This window comes from Mchenga conophoros, linkage group LG7 (genome assembly GCF_057382185.1).
Source record: "Mchenga conophoros isolate Kocher_MC1m ecotype Shallow Benthic linkage group LG7, M_conophoros_male_GT1.1, whole genome shotgun sequence".
In the NCBI taxonomy this organism is placed as follows: Eukaryota; Metazoa; Chordata; class Actinopteri; order Cichliformes; family Cichlidae; genus Mchenga; species Mchenga conophoros.
The window spans coordinates 3,638,525-3,651,772 of NC_140532.1; positions in this window are offsets into that span (position 1 = coordinate 3,638,525).

The following is a 13,248-nucleotide window of genomic DNA, read 5'->3' on the forward strand; positions in this document are numbered from 1 at the left end:
TGAAGTATGGCTTTGCATGAAGCCAAGCAGCTTAATCCACTTTGTGGACGGTTTGGAGGAATATGCATTCTGCACAATATCAAATAAGAAAACATTTAATATCAGCAGAATGTAATAAATGTTATCTTGACCAGGGTTAGGAATATGAACTTTCTTTTATTCCTCGTGCGTTCTCCCACTTTTGTCTGCAGGATATCAGACCTCAGCTTTTTAGCAATCAGGGACAACATGACATCATTAGTTCGAGATACGAGCTCCGAATATCATCTCGACACTGCTTACTCAGCAGTAAACTATCTTGAGCAAATTACTTTTCACTTGAGAGCTGATGGTGGAAGCATCAGTGGAAACATAATGCTGAGTGGAGGTAAAAAAAAAGGAAGGTGTCCATCAAATGAAGAGGAGTGGCATTTCAATTAATATAATTTGTTGTTCTCTTTTTCACTGGAGAGTTTGCAAGTCTGTCCACACGACAGGCTCATTAACTCTGACTCAAACTGAGGAGAAGGGAGTTTGATGGACTTTCTCCAGTGGATGGTGTCGTATTGAGCACTGGTTTTGGGAGATTTAAGGCACCTGCTCGTGTGATGTCAGGAAGATTAGACTGAACTGCTTCTAAATATGGCGATAACAGTTCTCTCACATAGATTCTCTCTCCAACACATTTTCGTGGGGCGCTGGTACATAGACAGAAACAGATCCAATTTAAAAAGCAATTAAATTGTGAGCAGAGAAGAAAGCACTTTCTATTATCTTTAGGACAAACTTGCCCAAATCAGAGGTACATAACCTCAGGTTCTTTAACTGTTTTTTGAAGATCTGCACTACCTTTTTCTCAACAAGTATCCACAACCAACTTAGGAATCCATCCACATACTCTGCATCTTCCTTTGAACCGCGATGCCTCCTGCAGTGTCAGGCGTGCTGCTCTTCTCTTTTTCTCTCAAGTTTAAGTAGAGAAGGAAAGTCTTGATCTCTGGCGAAGAAGGGATTTTTTTTTCCTTAAAGCCAGAAATCTTTCTGAGAAAGATTCGTGTGATTTTCTATGTGAAAATTAAAACAAGCTATAGAAGAATAACTGATTTTAAAAAATGTGCATGCATATTACAAGTCGTCTCTGCTAATGATGTAAAAGCTGGCAAGAATATGTTTGCATTGTTAACATTTCATAGACTTTAAGCATAAAAACATCTGCCACAACAACAGAAATGGTTTAAAGCCAACATGGAAAAGGAGAGGGGATTTTTATGGCCCAAAGACATAAAGGAAGGAGAACAATAAAAACTGTCTACAAGAACAGAAAACCAGAGAATGATGGAGGAAATGAACCATTCCCATGGTTTATTGTAACACTGTGAAATGTATAATATTAAATGTCTTCTTGAATTTTTCTTATCATTAGCAACGGTGGCTTTGGTAACTTCCCTTTCTTCTTGTTTAGGAACCAAATTCTCCACAGGAGCAGATGCCAGAACAGCAGCAGCCTGCTCTAGCTTTCAAAAAAGGAAAAAGAAAAACAATAGATCCTCGAATAAAGTTAAGCCCAGGCTGAGCTTAGCCAAGATCTTCCATCTGTTTATGCTATATAGACATAGGCATTGTCAGAGGAATGCTGTGGCTTTTTTGTGGATGCCATTTTTCCTGTTAACTCAACCCAAGGAAAGTGGACAACTGCAACTGATCAGGAGATCACTGCGGTGGCGGTGGTATACAGATTACCGTGCCAGGCCGTACGTGTGCTGCCAGCAGCACGCCGCCCGTGTTCTTTTCAGCACAGGCACAGAGGCGCTCCTTCTCATCTGCATAATGAAATTACCCGCAGCAAGGTCTTTCCACGGATGAATCAACATCTCCACTGCAGAGAAAATCACTGAAACCTTCGTTATTCCTAACCTCTGCCTCGATAATGGCTGGTACTGGACTGACTCCACTGAACAATATAACTGTGGGTCGTATTTAATCTTTAAAAGCTGCAAAAATGAACATTTATGTCTTTCTATGGCACAGAAATGATCTTCTGCTTGAGCAATCTTGTAATATTGTCTCTTGATATTGTCCTTAGGATACTTCAACAACCAGACATGGTTTAAAACTGTTTAATAGACCCTGATCCTTAACAAAGTCTCAACAAATAAGTGAACGAAAGCACCATAAGGAATATTTAAAATTATACAGAAAAAGGAAGAAATGGTTTGTAGAACAGGACGAAGGAGCATGAGAAGCTTCAGAAGTAACAAAGTCTCAGAGAAGAGCTCGAGAAGATGTGGAGGGTGAAGGTAACAGTGGTCCCAGTGGTAATCGGAGCACTAGGTGCACTAGGTCCGGTGACTCCCAAGCTTGGCACGGGGCTCCAGCAGATCCCAGGAACAACATCGGAGATCTCTGTCCAGAACAGAGCAGTCCTAGGGACAGCTAGGATACTGCCCAGGACCCTCAGGCTCCCAGGCCTTTACCAGAGGCCTAAACCAATAAGAACACTTTAAAAACAAACCTTTTAAATCTGGATGCATGTTGGGTTCATTTAAAATGTGCAGGTGTGAAGCAGATAAAACTTTGAATTCTCAGTAAGAGTCCAAATATATAAATATATAGTATTAAAATATATAAAATATGCATGTTTGCCTTTCTTCTTAGCTGTGTTTCGTTGTTCTTATTTTACTGATGCTTTCACTAGTATCTGGCAAGGTACAAAAAACTACCAGAGTGCAAACACATGCAGCTTATTAATGGGATTCCAGCCTTAAGGGCACATTACTTAATTTTCTGAAGGTGTCAAACATGCAAACGTTTTTATGTTTGGGGATTTTCTCGACACTGGGGTTGTAGGTTTTAAAATGTGTATTTGTTTGTGAATGCTGCCAGAGCATGTATGCATACTACTGATTATTGATTATATTATCATCTTTGAGTCTAGTATCCTGAATATGTACAATACTTGATTAGATATATTATATAAAAGTGCACCTTTTGGCCTCAGGACTGCATATAGAGAGGAATGTGCAGGTAAATCTGATGCAAGGACATTTTTCTCTTATATCTTTGTTGTTGTTTTTTAATGGCATGAAAAAAGAAAAATAAAGAATCATTTTAACCATTTAAAGATTTTCCAGTGAAATCTGTCACCCAAATCCTATAAACATATCCCGAGAGGATGTTTATAATCTTTTTATTGAAGACACAGCTGAATCTGTCGCAACAACCTGAGCTATGAATCCCAGGACTGTAGTTGTGTTGTTCCACTGCGAGTGTCTAGATGTGTTGCACATGTATATAAACCAGTGTGTCTGTTTATAGGAGCGTGTGTTTATTTCAGGGTTTTTTTCCCCAAGTGTAACATTTGATCCTCAGCCTGAGTGCCTCTGATGAGAACCACAGCTGATCGGAGCTAATGTGTTCAGCAGAGGATTGACGAAGAAAACCGAGTCAAAGATTCCTTCAAACGTCAGCTCAGGTCTCTTCTGCCTGCAGTCTCTCTGCTCTCTGTATCTGCTAAATGCACGGCAGAGGAGGCCAAACTTTGAATAAATGTCTTGGTGATGACAAGGAATTCTGTGTTTTCTGATGTCTTGAGACTTACATAGAATTACATGGTGGTTGGTCGCGAGTCTCTCGGCTCTTCTGCAGTTAGGGAGACGTTTGAATGAGGGAACATGGATGCAAACAACCAGAAGGAAAAAAGGAAACATGTTCGTGAATATGACACTGGCCAATTACTTAAACAGCACAAAAAAAAAAACCCATGCCCAAATAAATTTGGACATAATTCGCAAAAGGAAAAGTGCAGAAATTACTCATTATTAATGTCCCTGCAGCCCATAAAACCATGACAAATACAAAGCACTTAAAACTTAGGGCATTTAAAATTGTGGACTTTGGATTGTTGATCTTGAAGTTTCTTAACTAATAAAAAATTCCACACAAACCTCCTTTATTTGGTGTATTTGAAGTGTTTGTCAGAGGTGGGACCAAGTCATTGTTTTGCAAGTCTCAAGTAAGTCTCAAGTCTTTATCCTCAAGTCTCAAGTGAAGTCTCAAGTAATGTCAGGCAAATCAGAGTCGAGTCTCAAGTCACTGGTGTAAAAGTCCGAGTCAAGTCACAAGTCTGAAACTTTGAATTTCAAGTCCTTTCGAGTCTTTAAAAACCCCCGAAAAAAAGCATGTTGCAGTTATATGCTAAATGTAAATATTAGACCATGTAATTTTAAAATCTGTGTTTTTCTCAACACATGACAAAATAGTGAACTTAGAAAATATACACAAATTGTGAAATTGCACCTCTTTAGAATGCAGCTCAATTAAACCTAGCTCCAAGAATAATTTTCACCGACAGTTCTGAGATAAGCTGCATGTTATTCTTGGATGCGGTTGTAGGACCGGCTTTAAAACCGCATGACAAAAATATCATACACATTAAAAAAAACTGTATCACCAACGTAGCCTGGACAACATTTGCTAGTTAGATGAAGTCAGCTATCTCATCGTAGCATATTTATATGCATATTTATAATTATACGGTTCTTGGAGTGAGTGCATACACTCATGAAGTTTAGTAACTTCCGGTCACTGCAACAAGCCCAGGTACAGTTTACCGCCGGATGGGTGCAGGACCTTGAAATGCACCGTGTAGAACGAAAGACCATCGTACGTATCATAAGTTTACCAGTCTCACAAATCGTCGTCATAAATACACATTCCTTAACCGTTTATTAATAGGACCTTTGAGCTCAACGGTAATTAATTAGTAGTGGAAATAATTTCTGGTACCCATCACAGAAATGTAGCAGTGACAATAATACTGTATACTGTAATCGTACTGGGCAATTAGTGATACAAAAACCTGTTTTATCCTGTGAATAAAAGTATATGTTTTTGTCAATGTACCATAATAACAGAGGCGAAACGCAATATTGTGTCAGGACAATTCACTATTTATGCACAATAAATAAAGGAGCATAGCGCGACAATTTCTGTTCAGCGCCAGACTTGCTTGTAACCTATATCACCAATTATGTTATGAAAAATGACGTATTAACTACAACAGAAGACTGACCTTCGTGTAAATGCTTGGAGCAGACTAACCTGTGAGCTGGAGTGTTCTGGGACGTTATATTTGATCTTTGAATGATCCAGGCCATCCGTCGCGTCTTTGTTACTTCGGAAACATGGCTCGAACAATTTCTCTTCAACGCCGTAATCCGATAACAACCGATCTCTTTACCCGTCGGCTTCCCGTGGCTGTCATGCGACCGGCTATTGCAGTTAATAATACAACAGCTTCTTGACATTTTTGTGTTTCTTTTTATCGCTGTGTGACTGATTTCAATTGAAAGCCTGCGTGCGCTAGTACCTCTTGCCACGAGTTCCCAGAATCCTTTGCGGTTTTACCCCTGAATGACATCACATTTTCAATTTCTATATAATATGCATGTTAAGTTTTATATTTGGGGTAAAATATCAAGTCTTTTCAAGTAAACCGGTTCAAGTCCAATTCAAGTCCCAGGTCATTGGTGTAAAAGTCCAAGTCAAGTCACAAGTCTTAGAACATTTTTTCAAGTCAAGTCTAAAGTCATAAAATTAATGACTCGAGTCTGACTCGAGTCCAAGTCATGTGACTCGAGTCCACACCTCTGGTGTTTGTTGACACTTTGTAGACTTTCTGAGGTTATAAAATACAATCATGAGCAAAAAGTCTCAAGTCACCTGATTTTGTATATGTTTCAAGGCTATGGGAAATAGGTGCTATGATGTTTTCATTAAAATTTGCACAAACATGAAAATATAGCGTGTGAGGCAAAAACTGAGTTTTAAAAAAATGTGTTTATCATTCTAACAAGTTTAAAAGTTTGGTATGACCACCTTCATTTTTCAGCACAGCCTGAACTCTCCTTGGCAAGCTTTCTCAGAATTTCTTTAATTAGCCTTCACAAATAGTCCTCTGGGCTTCTCGGAGGACATTCAAGACTCTTCTTTAAACTGTGGTAGAGCCTCCACCCTGTTTCACAGATGGCTATACTCACTGTTGTACTTTCCCTAACTTCTCTGCACATATTGACAGCTAATTAAACCAAAAAGTTCAAATTTTATTTCATCAATCCATCAGACTCATTGCAGCTGATTTCACTGCAGTTCTTGTGTAATTTGGTGTGCCTCAGCCTTTTTTTCTTGCTTCTGTTCTTTAAGAATGCCTTCTTGACAGCGACCCTTTTATTGCAGTCATTTCTGATGATTCAGTGAAGGCCCCGACACATCTCTCAGCTTCTGTTCTTTGGTGGATTTTTGACTTTCAGATACTGTTCATCTACAAACTGTGCATTTTTTAGGCCTGACACGCCTTCTTTTTTCCACCACTTGTGCATTTTCCTCATTTCTTTTAAGGACACGCTACACATAATATCAACATATGCAAGTTTTTAAGTAATGGCTCTTTGGGAATCACCTTGTCAATGAGCAGTGTTGGTCAAGTTACTTGAAAAAGTAATCAGTAACTAATTACTGATTACTTCCCCCCAAAAGTAATCCCGTTACTTTACTGATTACTTATTTTCAAAAGTAATTAATTACTTAGTTACTTTTTAAAAACACGATTTACAACCTGAATAGGTGATAAAGTGATAGATCTTTCAGCCCAATTCTACTTTTTCTACATAATCCATCATACAAAATGTAATCAAATGGAAAAGTCTCTTTTTAAAACTTGTTTTATTAGTTTTAATCTTTTAACTTTATGCATCAAGCAAAAATTTAATTATCTGCAACATTCTCTGACTGGAAGAAATTAGTTTAACATTTAAACCTATTTTCTGCACATTCCAGCACATAAAATAAAATATTTTGTGTTTACACTCAGTCTTTCAAATAGATGCAAGTAAAACACAGCAGAAAATAAATAAAGTCAAAGACTCAGCGGTCCTGTTGCTCTATTTTCACCTGTAAAGCAGGAGTAGGGTAGGCGGAGGTTTACCCTGGTGCAGGTGTGCCGCAGCGGTCAGTGGAAGAATCCGTGAGTTTCTCTGTGAGTTTCCCATTACGTCATAGCTACTCGGCGCTTGTTGGAAGTTTAGGGGTTTTTTTTCGCTGTAAAAGGAAGTTTTCTTCCCACGCACAGCGGACACTAATGTTTTTGTCACTTTTTATGGAATCAAACTCTAAGTAAGGTCAGTACTTCCACGCTTTAAACGCTGCACGCTCATACTCTCTCTGCACTCGATTTATGATCCATTGTTGATCTGCACACAGCTGTTGTCACGAACTTCGCTGTCATGAGACATTCTCACAAAAAATCACGGTTTTAGTAACGCAGTAACGCAGCGTTCCTACGGGAAAGTAACGGTAATCTAATTACCGTTTTTGCAATAGTAATCCCTTACCTTACTCGTTACTTGAAAAAAAGTAATCGGATTACAGTGACAAGCCCATCTCTATCAATGAGTGGAAAACAAACAAAAAAATGAATAAACAAACAAATGATTTAATGCCTAAGTATATTATCTTTGACATAAAGCTCAACTAAAGTAATGGGAACATATTGTTATTATTATGGTTTATTACTATGGCTGCTATGGTAGCTGGGATAGGCTCCAGCCCCCTTGCCACCCTGATAAGGATAAACAGCAGAGAATAGATGGTTGGTATTATTGCTATTATTAATTATTGTTGTTGTTTTTGAGACTGTCTGATGGTAACACATGAAATCTGTTTTTGTGTAGTTGCTACTGTCACATACGAAGATGTGAAGCCAAGATGAACCTTCACTGCTGGTGAGGTAATGACGGCAACTCGTCACTCTCTGAAAGTGACCCATGATTGTTATTGTCAGCTGTCCAAGTCAGTCCTCTCTGTGAGATATTTTTTGATGAGGCCTCACTGTTTTGGGCAGACCTCAGAAGTGGAGCCTTTTTGGAGGATGCTGGCCTGACAGCTGCCTGTTTGGCAACTTTTATTTCGCCTCTGTGCAGCCCTTGAGGACAGCCTGGCTGTTTGTTGTCAAGTTTGGAGAGACTGCAGAGTTTCACTGTGTTCCCATCGAGTGGTAGGGGATAAGGGATGTTGTGGTGCTGCAATCCGTGTTCTCATGTCCTCAGAATTCACTTGATGAATGTATGTTTAGATTCTTCTGTATCTAGAGCAGCATTATGACTTCTGGAAAACCATATCCCAGAAAATTTCCAAAACACCTAGAATCTGCTTTTAACCTGAAAGTTTCTCTTTTTCAAACACATGATTTTGATATTAGCTCAAAGTAGCTATAAGCAGTCAGACAGACAATATCGCAGAAACTGTAAAAGGTAAAATCATTTAAACGAGTTCCTGGAAGATGTTCTTGGGAAATAAGAATCTATTGTCAATAGACAGTCCAATAATTTTATCAAGATGTTCTTCTGATTGTCGTCAGCACAGACATCCAGCTAAGACTGCAATCTCTGCACATAAAATGAGAATGTGAAGCACTCAGAGGGGTCTTGTGATGTGCTCTGCATCAGCAACACCATCTCTGTCAGTTTGCTCCTGTGCTGTAAACATGTGCTATGATTTATAGCGCAGCGAACACATAGTCGGGAATGACTAGTCACTGAATTCTAATGTGCCCAAGCAAAGCCGTGCATGCAAATGTCTTCCTCCTCTCGCCTTTGCCAACACACTTGTCGCCCTATTTCTCCTTCATCCTCCTCTCCCTCTATTTCTCCTCTGTGCCCACTCTCCTGCTCTTGCTGTCGCTCTGACTTACTTTCATGCTTTCTCTCAGGAGACGGCACTCAGTCGACAAAATGTTCAGCATGCTTTTTACGTAGTGGAAGACAACACATAAGTTAGGCTAAGGCAAGTTCCTCCAGTTTCTTTGTCCTTATTTCTACTGCGTTCTTTTCTTCTCGGCTCAAGTATAAAATTCAGAGCCAGGAATTCACATGGTGCTTCAGTGTTTAAGTGGTGCCACACACCAGGATATTAGGATGGATTGATCTGAAGCAGACGTGCGGTACCCACTGTTTAGGACTGAAAGAAATGCACTTCTGCTGTAATTTGTCCATATAATGTGGTTTCGGTGATTATGTGTTATTATACTTCAGAGAAAACCAACATCTTTTTTTGGTAATAATGTCTATTACATATATGATGCAACAAAGACGAATGCTTTTAGAGACAAACAAGTGGGATCAAATAAATACAAATGTTTTTTAAAAACACTTAATAAGTTTCATGTGTGTTTGGGCTAGAACTGAGATTTAGTGACACTGCGCAGAGCTCGTCCCTGTCACGATGCCATGAAGCTTCATTTACCCGAAGCTTGATCGAAAAAGACATGCTATGTTTGGATTTGTTGTTCAGAGATCAAGGCACCAATGAGGGTCAAGATACATGAAAGCGATAAAAGAACATACTGCATTGGTTTAAAAATATGTCCTGAATGCAACTGATCTAAACCCTGTAATAACTAAACTCCAGTCTACGGTGCATTTCCTAAAACAAGCTAAGCACAACAAGCACTCGGGCACTCGCTGCTCTCATGTTTGCCAGCAAGGCCAAGAGATGACAGATACTAAACAAAGGCTGGCTGCTCAAAACACCACAACACCACAAACAACTTCAACATATTCTCCATCAAATGTAATGAAATTGGATTTAAATGTCGCATGTACACAAGAACATCTGCCGGGCCTTACGTAGATGGATCTGACTGTGAGGCAATTTGGGTCGATGTGCCAATGAAAAACATGAATGATGTTTATTCTTTTCTCTTTTTTTTTATCTCTGCCCCTCACTCTTTGGGCGTGTCAGACAAATGGAACTGAATTGTTACAGAAGACTGTTTTCTACTGACAAAGAATAAGATGCAGTAGGAGTTGTTTGCTGCTGATTAGCATTATTTCCAGTCTCAAAAAACCAACCAGCCCTCATTTTTCAGGAATTGGGCTAAAAGCTAAAGCCAACATGGAAGTGCCAAATCATGCAGTTCCTCAAATAGCCACTTGAGGCAGAATGGCTATTGACTCCCATCCATCCTTTTTCAGGGTTGCAGGGGGGCTGAAGCCTATCCAAGCTGTCTTAGGACAAGAGGCAGGTTGCACCCTGGACAGGTCACTAGTCTGTCACAGGGCTAACACATAGACACAGACAACAACACTTATGGGCAATTTAGTTACCAGGTAACCTAACCCCACTAACTGCATGTCTTTGGACTGTGGGAGGAAGCAGGAGTACCCAGAGACAACCCACACAAACACGGGGAGAACATAAAAACTCAGCACAGAAAAACCAGCCTGATGGCGGAAGTGAACTCAGGACCTTCTTGCTGTGAGGCACCAGTGCTAACCTATTGTCTCCCATAGTATTACAATACTCAACTTTGGAGTAAAAATAGAAACATTTACATTCGGATACAAAAATATCTCTGGTCTTCGTGGCTAATTTCATGTTGTAGTATTTTATTTCTAGTACTTTACTTCTGTCACTTAGTTCTTATTTCTAGCCATCTGTCTGTTTTATATTACAGATGTACAATGATAACCACGCTTGCTAGCATCTACTGATAATTTAGTGCACTATTATCTTGTCCAAATATGGTCACTTTTGGCTCCACAAAAACAAAATGATCATAATCGTACAACTGAGTTTATACAAAGAAAAAATGTGTAATGAAGGCTACAGTGACCTTTTGTACACAGAGTCTATGAATATTCCTGCAGAGCAGATATTAGAGTGCACTGTGTTTACCAGTTTACTGATGCGGTCGATCCAATCACCCATTAATGTAAATCAGAAATGAATAAGTAAGAGTTTCTGAGTGCACACAGTGTATGCACAAACCTGCTCGTTGCCAAAACCCTGGAGATAATAAGAGGAGAGAAATGGCGCCAAGTCCAATCTGAAATTACAGAGCGCTCCGATACAGCATCTCAGTGGCCTCGTATCACGAGTAATGACCGTGGGTGAAATCTTTCCACATGCATAATGATGTCTTTTGTCCTGCGCAGTTCTTTGGGTGCTGTGATATTTCAAACTGTTTATATCATCAACTTAGATTACACGGACCCTCTGCTCTGCAATTCCACCACACTTCCCTGTGATATTGGATACAGTGTCACTGAGGCTCTAATGGACTCTTTAATCTGCACATCTTTTCAACACAGCTGCCACACGCAGCAGACATGGGTGGGGACAGATGTGGAGGATGTCGAGGAAAATATTTTGACTGGTGATAAACAGTGGCTTGGTCGTGTTTGGATATTTTTCCTCAACATTTCAGTTTTCAAGGAGATTGCGTTGGGCAGGTCCGTGTGTTTATTTGAGCTCTTTTCTGTTCTGGACATCTGGAAGCGATTCAAAAAACGATTTCTTTTCTTTGTTGTGTCCAATCAAATGTGGGCACGTGAGCTAGCTTTCTGTTTTTCAATGCTTTTAATTGGCTTAAACAGGGGATTTTCCCGCTACTCAGTAGGAAACGCTGTGTCCTCACAAATCGAGAGCAAAGTAGATTCGTTTCCCATAAAATATCCTTATTGCCTTGAAATTCAGACTTTGACATGACACATGTGTAAACACTGCCTCTTTTATCATAGTTAGATAACATAATGTCTTGGTGGTCCAAACGGAAGTGACAGTCAAATCAATTAATCCTAGTGACTCCAAGAGGGTCTGATGGGAAACAGTCTCAATGCATCGATCTGCTTCTGTTCCCTCGATTGAAAAAAACAAGAGAAAATGGTCAACACCTTTATACAAAAGCAAACACAGAGGTAACGAACCGCACACTGTTTCTGAGTAACAGAGAAACACAATCTTTGGTTCTCGTGTAATCTGAGTGGTCATTAATAAAACTGCTGTAAATGTCAGACTGTAAAGGTCCAAGTGTTGCTAAGCCATCACTTATTGTATTGTCATGAACACTAATGGTAGACTTTGAATCGCAGGCTGTGGTTTGATGAAGGCAATAGCAGGTTAATTATTACGATGATGATCAGAAGTTTTTTTTAAGCAACCTTTTGTCCTTGCTGCAATCATTTAATGCAGGTTACACAAAGTTCAGCTGAACAAATTGCTTTCATAACGGGAGAAGAGCAGAGAGTCGTGAATAAACAAAGCGCTCTCCAAAGTCAATGTGAGCAAAGCAGGAAGAAACTTCCTGTACTGGGACCCCAGTTAAAATAATTTAAGCGAGCACTGATATCCTAAAAATGATCTGAATTTTAAAAAAGGAAATAAAATGGAAAAAAAAAAAAGGAAATTAGCAATGACAGTAACCTGTTGAACTTGACTTATTATTACAGTATATTATATGACAAATCTAATTAAAACAATTCCAGAGATGATGAGTATAAATTCATGAATAAAGACATATATAGATATGGACTCAGAAATATAGTTCATAGGGTCCATCTAGCACTGGGTTTCACCCTCCTTTTGCCTTCAGAACTTCCTTCATTCTTCTTGGCGTAGATTTAACAAGGTGCTGGAAACTTTCCTCACAGATTATGGCCGTGTTGACATGATGGCGTTATACATTTGCTGCAGATCTGCTGCACATTCATGATTTGAATCTCCTGCTACACAACCTTTCTGAGGTGCTACTGGAGTTAGCTCTGGTGACTGTGAAGGCCATTTGAGTACAATAAACACAATGTCATGTCCAAGAAACCAGTTTGAGATGATTTGAGGTGTACCAAGAAAAATATCTCCCCATACAATTTCCCCACCACTAGGAACCACTGATGCAACGCAGAATGAGTCATACAGTCATGTTGTTTACAGTAAATGGTGACGCTGCCATTTGAACGAGAGCAAAAGTCTTGACTAACCATGCAACAATGTTCAAGCTTTCTCTTATCCAATTTTGGCAAACCCACACAAGCCTGCACCACATTCCCGTCCTTTCCTCACAGGAATTCTTCTTGCGGTCTTCTGCTGCTATGGCCCACTTACTTAAAAGTTCAACATATTGTACATTCAGAGATACTTTTCTGCGTATCCTTGGTTGTAATGAGTGGCTGTTTGAGTGGCTGTTGCCTTCCTCTCAGTCTAAGCAGTCTGGCTATTCTCCTGCGAGGCTTTTTAACCCAAAGAACTGCTGCACTATGGATTTCTTTTAGGCCACTCTCATTACCAGGAAAATCTTGACCTCAACAACCATGCCACATTCAGTTTGATTTAAATCGCATTTGTCTCCACTTTGATACCCGATTCCAACTTCAGGTCATCTTAACTATGTCTACACGCCTAAACGCACCAGTTTCTGTCATGTGATAAGTTCATTAG